Raw genomic sequence first — 10,964 nt, 5'->3', positions numbered from 1 at the left:
TTTGCAGTCTTCATTTTTTATAACTCAGAGAAATTAGCTAACTGGCAATGCAGGAACAGTAACAAGGGGGCTGGGGCATGGTTTATTGGTATTTTTGTATAATATGTGATGCAAACACTGCAGTGTTTAGGATGATAAAATTGTTAGAATGTAGTTGTTTTACTCAGCTCTTGTGTGGGATGGAGTCCTGGAGGAAAACAGCAAGAGAGATTAGGTTGAAGAATCACCCTGGTTTTTCTTATCTCTGACTGAAAACCATGGTCAGTATTATGGAGCATGAAACCATTTATAATGCCAGCTGGTTTTAATTAAAGTCTTAGTTTCCCTGATACAAAGACACTTCATTATAACCTACAAACATGTTCACACTAGCAGTCTGCTTTGTTTCTGTGAACAGGAATGGGCACAATGTGCATGTCTAGAGAACTGCTTGGACAGCCTCATGGACCACAGAACTAAAATAACAGCTAACACATCTCACATGGACTAAGGAGACAGAAAAACAAAAATGTCATTATTTAGCCTGTAGTTGAACTATGTCAACATAGTGTAACTGATCTGCTATTAGGCAGTGAAATTCAAAGCCACAGGGCACAATTAAAAGGCAACATGACACCTGCTGTCTCAAATACACCTTTTGAAATAGCCAGAAAGAGACAAGGGATTGAGGATGGTATAGAAGGATTTTCTATTGTGAATTCCTAATTCCAATGTAGCCCAGGCCTGGACTCCTATGTAAAGGGAGTTTGATCTTTATCTCCATTCTTCAAAAGTTACCACCTGATATTCACTCATCTTTGGCACTTCTGCTGAGATGATTAAGATGGAAGTATGACTGCTTTGCAGTGTGATCATAGGTGATTCTATGTAGTGATTTGGTTGTGGAGCTATGCAGAGACACTTCTGTTGTGCTGCTGCTTTTGCCAGACCTGAAGTACAGTAGAAGATCTACTAGCTAAAGACTGAAAATGCAAGATGACACAAAATGTAAGCATTGCTGACTATATGAAAGCAACAGATTTTAGATCTTTTTCTAAGAATAATGCAATAGAATAGAATAGAATTAACCAGGTTGGAAGAGACCTTTGAGGTCCTTGAGCCCAAACTATAATCCAACACTATCTAATCAACCTAACCATGGCACCAAATGTCCCATCCCGTCTCTTCCTAAACACCTCCAGTGATGGTGACTCCACCACCTCCCTGGGCAGCACATTCCAATGGCCAATCACCCTTTAAAAACCATTTGGAACCTTGAAGGGAGCAAATGAAACAGATTAATATTAGGTAAAAATGGGAAAAGAGAGATTTCTGTCAATGTCTATCTTGATATCATGAGATATTCAATCAGCTGGAGACTTTTTCAGAGTAATTTCTAGAAGACCCAGTGAAAACATCCATCATGTGGTGATATAACAAATGTACAAAAAATTACAGAAGTATCAGAGTTAAAATAATTTAGTCAGACTCTACTTTCACATTAGATTCAAGGTTGGTAGTGCTTCTATTAGGAGAGGTTTATCAGCAGTGACTAGAAGGGAAGTTATCATTGTTCAAGCAAGCATAGAAGAAACAAGTTGTGTCCAGTCCTGCAGAGAGATATTTTCACAGAATTCAATAAGAGGGAAGCCCTCTCACCCAAATGTTGTTTACTTTTCCAATCAAATTTTGGTTTGAATGTATACATGTATATAAGTTTAAAATGTGAGAAGTCATTCAGGAGAAAAAACATGTTGCATTAGAAATTTCTTGAAAAAGAAACTCAAAACTTTCCTAATAGATACCAAAGAAAATACAAAGCCGTTGGTCTGTGGAGTAAGGCATACTTTAAGCTAGTATTAATAGCATTCATTGCAGAACAAATTAATCTTATCAAGAACTAATTCTTTTAGGAGCCTCACGAGTGTACACCTTTGCACCAACTGATGGGTGAACTAAAGCAGGTTAAATGACCTGACCTGAAATGTGCAGGTATGGACATGTGCACCCAAGTGTCAAAAGTGTAAGGTCTCTACTGAGGCTCGTTATTATTAGAGATACAAAAATGGACAGAAGTTATGGTGTTATAGAATATATAATGCTATGTCTTTCATTATAGCAGGGAATAACTTTGATGATTTAAAATATTTCAGTTTGTCTATTTGTACCTTCTGAAAGGGAAATCGGCACTCGCCTTGCTGAAGAAGACAAGACCAGTATTCAGGATGTGTTTTGTAATGTTGCATCAGAGAGACGGTATGTGCAATGGTGTGTGGTTTCTAATTTGTTTGCCACCAAGAGTACAGTCTTCCCTATTTTGATAAAGGCTTGAGGATTGCCTTGTTTTCTCATTCCTCTGTCCATGTCTCTGTCCATTAACAGATTAATGCCATTTACTGTGATTCAAAGTTTTCTGGGTTTGCCAGTTCTTCTTGTCTCATCTGGGCAAATGTATTCTAGCTCACTGCTCATGTGTTGCTTCAGTACTGACAAAAAGGGCATTGGGGCCCTTCATTAGTATCTGCCGATGAGCAAGATGTTTATGTCACACAACAAATACTGCTAGCTCAGCTAACTCTCACTGAAAGCAGCAAGTCAAGATGTCTCTCACAGTCAGTTTAGGCATCTCTCTCTTAATCATCTGGCCATAGTTAGTTTTCCAAAGGTTAATGGCCTCATCTCTGAGCTGGCTCATTGGTGGTAATCTGGCTCAATGTACAGGAAATGAGACAGAATGAGTGGCTTACTGCCTTTTAGTAGTAATTGTGCTCTAGATTTTAGCTCCCAAGTGTTGGTTTCTGTCTAAAACCCACACCCAATTTTCTGCTTTCTAGACCTTCTCCTTTTTCCTCTTTCTATTGAGTGCTAATTTTTAACCCTACCCTTGATGTGTTCAGCCTTTGTTCCCAGCTCTTGCCTTCCTTTTCCAGCCCTAGATTCTGGCAAGAGAGTTTTAATCTGTAACTGTGCTTGATATTGAAAATGCTTGCATTGAGACTAACATTGCAATGAGCAAAATCTGATCTTCACTTAATCATGCAAACTTTGGTTTTCACAAGACTAAAATATATTCCAAGGACAGTGGTTTTAGTGCTGTCTAATCAAGAAATAGATATGTAGAAATTCTAATTTTGGTACAAAGGCAAACAACTTATGAAGGTGAAGTCTCATCTTTAAGCAGATAATTACTAACTGACTTACATGCAGTAAAGCCATAAATAGAGTGATCAATGTTGTAAACTTTTTGTTTATGCATTTCTAAGAATGCCTCTTCCATCTGCTGTCTGGCAACAGTTCCCTGTGCCCAAGTGATAATAATAAAAGTCTCTTACTCACTTTGCATAATGGGAAGGCAGAGAGATGCCTTCCCTAGTTTCAAAATAAAAGTGTCAAAATAAAGCTCAGTAAATTCCTAAGAATGTTCACTTGCTCATGCTGCAGACTCTATGCAAGTGATCCGAAGTTGTAATCTAGCCAAGAACAGGTTACACCGGAGCTGTAGAAGAGGAAGGCAAATGTTAGTTGCCCAGCTTGCTCTCTTGGTGCACAGCAATCTGAAGCTCAGGGTCATCCTGAATCATTTTAATTATGTGATTTTTCTTCTACGGATTTGTCCCCTAGCTTTATAAACTCCTGTGAGTTCTTCACGTCTTCTGGTATCCTTCAGTCTTTTTGAGAGTATGTTGCCTGATTTAAAATTTAATTGCACAGAGCAGCCCGTTTATTTGTTTTGAACTGGCCTTTTGATAATTTTATGACCTCTAATTCTTTTACTATAAGAAATGGTGAGCAGTCATCCCTTGTTCACCTCCTTCATATTGCTTCTATTGTATTGGCTATTAAGATATCCCTTCTTATGGCTGAAAAGTTTTGAGTTTCTTCAATCTTCACATTTGGGTTCCTTTTTGTATGCTTCCTGGTTTTGTGCTATCCAGATTGAGAAAGGGAAGCCAGAACTGAATACAGTGTGGAAGACACATCCACAACAAGGATTTATGAAACAGTACTGTGAGATTTACTGTTTTGTTCTCTACTCCCCTGCTACTGCTTCTAAACATTCTATTTGCTTTTCTGATTATTACTGAGTGTGCAGATACTGTTTTCATACTCAAAGATACTTTTTCTGCATGGTATTAGCCATTTTGGAGCTCAACATTTTCTATACAAAATTACTATTCCTTTTCCTGGAATTGTATTGAGTTTCATCTTCCAGTTTATTGCCCAGTTCTTCAAGACAATGAACACTGTCAACAGCTCTTTGCAGAAAACAGTGACTTGAAAAATTTATTGTCATCATCAAATTCTGGTGTGCTGCTATTTCACCTTTCCACTCCATGAATACACTGAGCAGTGCAGACCATAACAGAATTTTGTGGGACTGTCTGGTAACTTCAAGAAAACCAACTTTAGAATCCTGTAAAATAAATTCATAGAGTCATGTATTCTGTGCTTTCATTAGAATTTCTATCGGGTGCCACATCCAGCTGGTGGCCAGTCACTAGCGGTGTGCCCCAAGGATCAGTGCTGGGCCCCATGCTCTTTAACATCTTAATTGATGATCTGGATGAGGGCATTGAGTCCATCATCAGTAAATTTGCTGACAACACCAAGCTGGGGGCAGGAGTTGATCTGCTGGAGGAGGGTAGAGAGGCTCTGCAGAGGGACCTCGACAGGCTGGACAGATGGGCAGAATCCAACGGCATGAGATTTAACACATCCAAGTGCCAGGTTCTGCACATCAGCCACAACAACCCCATGCAGTGCTACAGGCTGGGGTCAGAGTGGCTGGAGAGCAGCCAGGTAGAGAGGGACCTGGGGGTGCTGGTCGATGGTAGGCTGAACATGAGTCTGCAGTGTGCCCAGGCAGCCAAGAGGGCCAATGGCATCCTGGCCTGCATCAGGAACAGTGTGGCCAGCAGGAGCAGGGAGGTCATTCTGCCCCTGTACACTGCACTGGTTAGGCCACACCTTGAGTAATGTGTCCAGTTCTGGGCCCCTCAGTTTAGGAAGGATGTTGACTTGCTGGAACGAGTCCAGAGAAGGGCAACAAAGTTGGTGAGGGGTTTGGAACACAAGCCCTATGAGGAGAGACTGAGGGAGCTGGGTTGCTTAGCCTGGAGAGGAGGAGACTCAGGGGAGACCTTATTGCTCTCTACAACTACCTGAAGGGAGATTGTAGACAGGCTGATGATGGTCTCTTTTCCCAGGCAGCCAGCACCAGAACAAGAGGACACAGTCTCAGGCTGCACCAGGGGAGGTTTAGGTTGGATGTTAGGAAGAAGGTCTATACAGAGAGAGTGATTGCCCATTGGAATGGGCTGCCCGGGGAGGTGGTGGAGTTGCCATCATTGGAGGTGTTCAGGAGGAGACTTGATGGGGTGCTTGGTGCCATGGGTTAGTTGTTTGGGTGGGTTGGATTGGTTGATGGGTTGGATGCAATGATCTTGAAGGTCTCTTCCAACCTTGTTTATTCTATTCTATTCTGTATGGACTTCAGAGCTCTTTGGTTCATCTTGTAAATCCTTTAAAAAAATGTGGGTCCCATATGCCACCATGTATTCTTTTCATATCACATGAGTTTCAAGGCAAAAGTTACATCTCAGACATAACTGCATAGCCATTTCCTTCTTTATTCCATAGGAACTCCTGGCTCTGGTCTTACTGGCTTTGTTACCATTCATTTTGTTGTTCTAGAGCCTTTTCTACTCATACTTGGAAGCAATTTAAGACAGTCTTTCACACATATTCTATAAACAAGAGTTCTAATACAGAAACCTCTATAAGTCTGTTCATACAGATGCAAATAATTCAAATAATTAATTTTGGTTTTGTCCTGTGGTTTGGTGGTCTTCTGAGTGCTTTTTGACAGCTTGCCCATCAATTGGCTGTACAGCTTTTTCTGAGAGTTCTGTTTGGGATTTTGTATTTTTAATTATTTTTTTTAATGATTTGGTCTAAATAATTTCCTAATTGTAGCAGACAAAATTCTGAATTGCCTTTTTGCTTCTAGTAACAGTGATGCTGCTCTGACAGGGGTCTCGGACTGGACGATCTCTGGAGGTCCTTTCCAACCTCTCATGTACTGTGGTACTCTGGTACTGGTTTGCCCTTAATCTCATGCATTTGCCTATTTCAGTATTTAATATGTTTATTTTATATATACTTTATAAAATGTAACTAATTGATATTTTTCTGGCTTGTTTGTAATGAGATTATAAACCATATTCTCATGTACTGCTTGGAACCTACAAAGAGTGCTGGAGCCTGGCACTTGGAATGGAGGGTGAAGGAGGCAACACCTGTGTGAGGTGTGACCAGGTGAATTATCTCTCAATCTGGTGGCTGAGCTAAAGGAAGAAGTATTTAGACTCAGGACTATAAGGGAATGCAAAAGGGAGTCAGATATATGGGAGCAGGCTTTACAGACCCCCTGCATTTGAGGGAGGCAACCCTGGAAACGGGGGAATAGGTACAGGTCCCTGTTAGGAGAAGCATGGGGAATCCATCCCGGCCCTCTTTGCCTCCACCGTTGCCCCCGCACAATAAGTATGAAGTCCTGTAGGTTGAGGGCAGTGTGGATGAGAAGATAGAAGAGGAACCATCTGAAGGGATGCCTAAAGCAAATCAGTCCCCACCAACCATCAGGACTAGTACCATAAAGAAAAAGAGGAGGGTAATTGTTGTTGGTGACTCTCTCCTGAGTGGAACAAAGGGTCCTATATGTTGTCCTGACCCATCCTACAGGGAAGTCTGCTGCCTGCCTGGGGCCTGGGTAAAGGACATCACCAGGAGACTGGGGACTAAAGACACTTACATGATGGAAAATTATGGTTAGGAGCTGACAGAACTTATCTTTGGTAGGGAAACTGTCTAGGAGGACAGTCTTTGTACTAAAAGTAGAAAAGAATCAAGATGTCTCTGATATTTCTTCTTAGAGTACCTCATTCATAGGAGTTAGAAAAGATCTGCTGTGACATCGTAAAACCTGAGTCATGTACTCTTACTCCTAGATGGTTGTTTTACATTCTGCTAATGACCTGTAAATAGGGAGTGTATTTTACAGATAAACCACACAATATAAATGGAAGGCTCAAAGAAAATGCATCTATTTCATTCTGTTCACTCAATGAAGGTGCTAACTTGACATTATGTGTTCTTCATCTTCACTGAAGTGTTCTTACATAAAAGCTTTTGGGTGGGGCCTTTTAAGTTCCTTCTTAAAATCTGTTATTTCCATACTGATCTGCGAATAAAAAGCTCCAAAATGTCACTAAAATAATACATTGGCTGGGCAGAGTTAATTTCTTTCATAAAGTACAGCATACTTGAAACAACGCTAATACAAATGAGTTCCTTCATTACTGTAAGAGAATTCTGTATTTCTCTACAGTAAAACCAGTATGCTGTAAAAATAAGAACAATGTCTATATCTGAGAAATTAGCTTCTGAGATGCTAGATTATTGGCTTTGATCAAGTATTTTGCAAGGTATGGTTGCCTATACATCACTGTCAGTGAGGTGAAATAAACACCTTAATTAAACACTGTATTTTTTGACTACTAATAGCCTGATTTTGTTTCATTGGTTAAAACTGTAGGAAAGCATAATTGTAAGGCTTCCTGAACTTCATGGCATATTATCATATAAGCATAGCAATATTAATGCTGACACCTAATAGTATCATTATTAATATCTGAACATCAAGGATTTCTCATTGTGGCTTTGCCTGCATGTGTGCAGGAAGATTGCCATAGTCAGTGTTTCAGCTTTCTTTGTGGATTTCACAGTGCCTGTCAGTTTTGGAGCTACCTAAACCATAATTGTTAAAACTGCAGGAGTAAAAGTTCAGGTGAAAACAACTACTGCATTGGTATTATCTGTAGAAAGAGAAACTAATTAAAATTCATGTTAGATTGAACAACAAAAAGGGAGAGAACCAAGTCTCAAAGTTTTCAGAATCAAAAAACTTCTGGAATTTGTCTGGTTTTCCTACATATACCAACAAATGTGAGTAACTTATAAATATGAAAATCTAACTGAAATAACAATTTTATCCAAGTATTTCCACTTGATAATTCAAATATGGAACACAGTTGCAGTGACATTACTTTATTGTTTCTAACTCAGAAAGCAGCTCTTTGACATCTATGACTGAATAAACTTATTTCAGGCAAATGCATGAGCAACATCACATTAAAAATAAGTGGCTTGCTTTCACTAATGAAGAGTTCCTCAGCTTCATTTGGTCATCCATGCTTGGTATTTGCCTTAGCATAGACATCTTAAAATAGAATTTTATTTTATTTTTTAGTATGTGTGAGGAAATCCTTAATTCATTCACAACTCTGTGGTGTGGATTAATTTCTGATATAAGTAATTTCTGGTAGTCCAGCAGATTATGCAGTCAATTGATCCAGTGCACCCCACTGTCCATTTATAAGTAGGAGATCCAAATGAAACCAGGGATCCAGATGAAACAGGCTCCTGTTGTTTGTGAGACATCCGTGTATTTGAAGAAAGCATTGAGCTTTCAATTTTAAAACATCACATATACAGAACTAATAGCAACAATAATAAAACTTGCATTATGAAGGCTACTTATTTGCAGTTAATTATCCTAATGATTTATAATGGATTAACATAATCCTAACAAATCATAACGGACCTATGTACGGTCCTGTCATTTCTTGCCATTTCAGATGCACAGAATAATGCGTTGTAATGTGCACTGGGACAGTAAAAATACCCTTACAGCTTCTGAAATGGCTTAAATGTGTCTGGAGTCAATAACCAACACTTAGGAGGGAAAAATGACTGCAGATGTCAGAATAGGATTTTTTCAGGGTGAAAAGTAAACTGCTGTGAGATACTTCATGTTTCACAGAAGAGGAAATTACTGTTTTGTGTTTGGACATCTTTTTCACAGTATGTCACACAATAAAGTGGACCAAATTCAACTTCCATTCTGAAAAAGAAGAAAGGGAAGGAATATTATGTAGATTCAGTCCTTGATTTTTAAGAACGTACATCACGCCTATCCAGGTGCATCATGTATGATTTCTGTCTTCAGGAAAAATAATACAAAGATTATGAATACAAAAGCCTCATGCAGCATTCATTGGTCCTTGGAGTAGAATGCTAAAGAAATTGCATTTTAAGGATAACATAAAAGTACTTTAAACTATCTAAGCCTGCATTCATGCACTCTGTCACAATTCAGGTTCAATTCAGGTTCAACTGCCAGCATCAGGATGCTCAGAAAATGTGTGCTCTCCAGTTCCACGCACTTTGATCTTACTTGGGTTGCCTCAATGGCTTTCAGTTTACTTTCTACTCAGTATGTTTGGATGGCAGTTGTATTTGTTGCTCCCCTCTTCAGTGGTGAATTACATGTGTATGCAAGTGTCATAGTTTGTAAGGGGTTCCTAGTACTCCTGCAAAATGGGAAGGTTATAGACTATTACATAGACATTTTGAAAAGTGTTTTGGTGGATGCTGAGTCTCACAACTAAAGAACTCTTTCATAAATTTTGAGAGAAGCTGCTATACAATGTCAATCTTTTTGTTGAGTTTGCCCATTGTTGTTATTTTTCATCAGACTGAGACCTTTCCATTCCCCCCCAGTACGTTCCTATACAAATCTTAATCCAGATACAGATTTATGATTTGAATCATTTTTAGACATCATCCTTTTGGATTCCTCCTGTGCTACAAATAATCTCCATGTACATGATAAATTAGATGCTAGCCTTTCTTCTTTCCTTGTGGGTGTTGTCTCAGTTTTTTTTCTCATGTATTTGACATCCATGTGTTTTAAATTTGAATTATGAAATAATAAAATACAGATAAAATATTTTTTTCCTATCTCTGTATATGTGAATTTGTTAGGATGAGTAGTTGACAGTACAATGTAGTTGTTAATTTCAGGTTAGGAATACTAGAATTCTAACATAAATTTTACATTGTAGCTGCTAACAACTAATGACTGATGACTTTCATGGATAATTCTTGTCGTTTTCTTTTCTAACTGTCAAATCTATGCTGTTTGTCTCTCTTTTTATTTTTTTTTGTTTGTTTTCTGCAGTTGTGTTTTTCAGATCATCCATAACACTGCACATAGGTATGTATATATATAATCTCCACTTCTGACCATCTAGAGAAACACAATGAATTAGAAGAATTTGAAGTTTTGCATGCAAACCCATGCATTTCTCTGCTTGCCTTTGGCACAGAGTGTTTAATTTGAGTGTAGTAGAACCATCAATGATATAATTCTACTCCTGACGACATTCCTTGGGGCCATACTCCCCACCCTAAAATGCCTTCTATTACTTTTCTTTTACAGACTGGGACATAAAGGAAAGGGAAATAAGTGATGTTAGTCTGAAGGAGGAATTCAAAATGTTTCTGTTGAAGAGATCCTTATTACATGCACATACTCTGAAAGACTGCAACAGTCCTTGTTCTCAATGAAATCCAAATTAAAAGTGTATTTTTAAAACTTTGTTGCAACTAGTATAATGTGACAAGGAGAAAAATGTAACTGAATTGCTCTGTCAAATTGCTTAGTTAGTTTAAGGTTATTCCTTTGGGAACCTAAGACTTTCTCCTCTTAGTTTTTGATTTTTTGAATGTTAATTTTATTAAGTGGAGGGAGGCTTTCCTTTTCATGGACCTCTTTATTCACACTTCTTCTTGATAGTCTGTGATGGATGTTTGGCCACAGTACACCTGAATTTCCTCCTTCACAAATGTCTTCATACTCTTTGTCTTGTTTTTGGTGATGTTCCAGATGCATCAAAACTTCACACAGATGTTAAGAGCATGTTACTTCTAACAAGCATGGTTAATCCCTTTCCTAAGATGCAATGATATTGCACCTCTAACAAGGTATTCAATTTGTAATGATTCTCATCTTTGATACTTGTGTTGAGCATGTGAAAACACGTGCAGCCATCTAACCCATGTTTTAATGTTCTGAATGG

General features: G+C 38.7%; 1 long non-coding RNA gene across 1 annotated transcript; it reads left to right on the top strand.

Annotated features, from left to right (window-relative positions):
• The first annotated feature begins 2,143 nt into the window (after positions 1–2,143).
• On the top strand, positions 2,144–10,368 carry LOC137441611 (uncharacterized). The gene is made up of 3 exons (XR_010987450.1): positions 2,144–2,235; positions 10,064–10,099; positions 10,325–10,368. It is a non-coding gene; the product is annotated as an uncharacterized lncRNA (long non-coding RNA).
• Positions 10,369–10,964: the final 596 nt, after the last annotated feature.

This window comes from Melanerpes formicivorus, unplaced genomic scaffold, assembly GCF_026170545.1.
Source record: "Melanerpes formicivorus ecotype bairdi unplaced genomic scaffold, bMelFor1.0.p_v2 SCAF_6, whole genome shotgun sequence".
NCBI classification, from domain to species: domain Eukaryota; kingdom Metazoa; phylum Chordata; class Aves; order Piciformes; family Picidae; genus Melanerpes; species Melanerpes formicivorus.
Note: the sequence above shows the minus strand (reverse complement) of the source record. Positions and strands in the feature narration are given on the sequence as shown.